Source organism: Echinops telfairi, unplaced genomic scaffold (genome assembly GCF_000313985.2).
Source record: "Echinops telfairi isolate 266 unplaced genomic scaffold, ASM31398v2 ScPeMD7_5868;HRSCAF=6743_1, whole genome shotgun sequence".
NCBI classification, from domain to species: Eukaryota; Metazoa; Chordata; class Mammalia; order Afrosoricida; family Tenrecidae; genus Echinops; species Echinops telfairi.
In genome coordinates this window covers 1,549,683-1,553,026 of record NW_022109768.1, presented here as the reverse complement: position 1 = coordinate 1,553,026, position 3,344 = coordinate 1,549,683, and positions in this window count along the sequence as shown.

Here is a 3,344-nt window from a genome sequence, read left to right as displayed (position 1 = left end):
AATGCAAACTGATCTGTCTTGAATGAAGTATGGCCAGAGTGCTCCTTAGAAGCAAGCATGGCAAGACTTCATCTTACAATCTTTAGACATATTGTCAGGAGACATCAGTCCCTGTTGTATTATTTATGTTGTAAGACAAAACTTTACATATATTATTTTATTAAACAATAGCATCTCATAATTACTCACATTTACAAAAAGGGAAATAGAAGGTCATAATGGAAATAACCTGCCTAGAATCAGTCACATACCTACTTGGTGCTGTATATAAATTCTGATAAGATTGACTGCCAAAAGAACAAACAAGTCTGCCAAACAAACAAACAAACAACAAAAAATTGACTGCCAAAAGAACAAACAGCCAAAATGTGCCTTAGAGGGAAGGATGGTGAGACTTCATCTCACGTACGTTGGACATGTTAACAGGAAGAGGGACATCATGCTCGGGAAATAGGAGGTGCAGCGAAACAGAGGAAGGCCCCCAATGAGATGTTTTGACACAGAGGTTACAACAATGGCCTCGGGTATGGGGCCAGTGCCATTCAGTGTTTCATTATATTGTGCATAGGGATGGTATGGGTTGGAACTCACTTTACCACCTAAAATACAAACAAACAAAAGAAAGCATGCTACAATGTCTAACGTGCATTACCTTGTGTGGTAGTTACATAATTTGATGTCAGTTTAAGGATTAAGAGTGTAGGGGTGGAGGCTGGGCTGTCATTCGGGATATAGCCAATGAATCCTCTGTGTGGGTGTGGCCTTCTCCTGAGAATTCTGAGAATTCCTGGATTTCCGCCTTGGAGGCAAGAGATTCTCTCACTCTCTGCTAACTCCCTGCAAGACATCCCTGAGGAGAAGCCACGTGGACTTACCCTGATGCAGCCCTGGAAGATGGAGAAGCCACGTGGAGACCCATGCCAGTGCCGAGATGCTTACAATGCCACTGGTTCCAAAGACTCTCTATGCACTGGCCTGTGATCATCCTGCACGATGAGTCATTGCATATGTTTCGTGAGTCTGAAGGGGACACTTTATATTGGTATCAGACATATGGGCTAATATGGACTTATGGACTTGATCTGGACTGGGCTGGGATGTTTTCTCAATATTCAACTGCTCTTGTATACAAAACTCTTTCTTATGCCCATGTGTGTGTTTATGAATTTGTTTCTCTAGTCTACCCAGACTAACACACCTTATAAATAGCATGTAATGAGATAGAATGCGGGTACAAAAATAACACCTAATTTGTGGTTCTATTTCTATGAAATGTTGAGAATAGGCAAATCCATATAACAGAAATAAGGTTCGTGACTGCCAAGGACTTGTAGAGTTGGAAAGATGGGAAACATGATAATGCAAACATGGCTTCTTTCTGGGGTAGTGAAAAAGTTCTGAAATAATGGGAATGGTTATGCAACTTTGTTAAAATATTAAAACCACTGAATTATACACTTTCAAATATTGAATTTGATGATACATGACATATCTCAAAAAATATATTAAAAATACCAGATCTACTCATAGATTATGATTCAGAAAATTCGGAGTAAGACTTGGATTTAGGTTATTCATTAAGGGAGGGTTTATGAGTTACTAATTATGTTGCAGTGTCTTTGGTAATCTCTTATAATGTAAATATATTTTCTAGAAAGGATAAGATAATACACACCTGGAGGTGGGTCAAGATGGCAGACCAGGTGAGCCGCACACTCTGAGGGCTCTTCCGAACAAGGCGGGTTCAGTGTCCAGGTAGCTGAGTGGAAGGAGTCTGGTGAGTGAAAGATCCCCCTGGGACAGCCCCCCCCCCTCACCCCACGCATTTGTCCTGAGCCGGGGCCTCATTGATCCAGGATCCAATTCTTGGGGCGTCTCAGATCATCAGGCTGAGCCACCCCAGTATGTGGCCACCGCTGCCACCATCCCCAATAGACGCACTCCACGCCCAGACAGGGCCTCTGCGCCAGGAGTTGCTTGGATGCTCTGCCGAGACATACACAGCTGTGGCGGGACCCCCTACAGCAGCTGCCCACTCGTGGGACCCCACTAGGAGAGAACTTTCCCTTTCCTGCTGTTCCCCTCTCCCCACGTGGCAGTGATCCACCCCCAGGCTCGGGTCCCTCCCTCCATTCACCCAGGGCCCCAGTTACTGACCTACAATCTATTGGTGACTGGCTGGGCAACCTGCACGGGGACGATCTACCCCCATTGCTGCCTGGGACCTCGCCACCCGCACCCTGTTTGCCTGCCCACTCCCACCAGCTTTGCTCCCGCTCCCACTCCCTGCCTGGGAGGACGGATGCAGGTGCATTCTCAGCCGCCAGTGCAGGGCACTTCCCACCAGCACGAGCCCGCTGCTTTACCCCCGGAGCCACTTCAGGCTGGCGGGCAACACATCGGAGCCCTGTTCCCTGCAGCCCGGAGCCCTGAGCCTGTCCTCCCCAATGATGTGTTCGCCTCAATGCAATGAGCTGTTGCCACAGTCCTCTGTTTCCGGTCAGAACCGCTGCTGTCCATTCCCGGCTCAGCCCATGCTGCGGAGCCCTGCACTATTCACAGCACCAGCAGCCCTAACGATAAGCATTCCTGCCTTCTAAGGAGCCTAACAACACGGTTCCTGCCAGAGCCATCTCTGTCCGCTCCGGCTGGCTCAGGCCACTGCAGTGCCTTGCAGGGTCCCAGCACCAGCTTCTAAGCCTGCCAGCCCTAGCCCTTTCCTGCTGGCATAGGAGGTGGGCACTGCAGCCGGTGTCTCCCACAGCACCCTTAGCTTCCCCAGCCTTTCCCAGCTGGTGCAGGGGGCTCGCTGCTGAGGTGCATCTCCCGCCGGTGTAGCCTCAGCCTACTAGCTTAACACTCCAGGCCTGCAGGGACCTGGGGAGTGCATGCTCCATCTGAAGGGAATTTCCCCACACACATAGCCTGGCCCCAGAGCCCTAGATCAACACCACTTCCCGTGGCAGCAAGGCCTCCCCACCACCGCCTTCTATTAGGCATCTCTAGAAATTGGAGGGAAAAGGAGGGGAAACATTTTTTTTCTGCTGCCTTTTCTTTATTTTTTCCTTTCCTTTTTTTCTTTTCTCCCTCTCTTTTTTCTTTTTCTTTTGCATTATTAATATTACTTATTTTTTTCTCCGCTTTTATAGCTTTTCCTTTTTCTATCTCTCTCTTTTTTTATTTTTCGTCCTCATTTTTTTTTTATTAAACAAGAAAAAAAGGCTGCTAAGTGTGCCCTGACAGACCAGGTCAAAGCAGACTAGGGGAATTCACTGAGGCTCCAGACCCCACTCCAGTCACTGAAACTTCTCACCACTGTTGGCCACTAAACCATCAGGGAACTC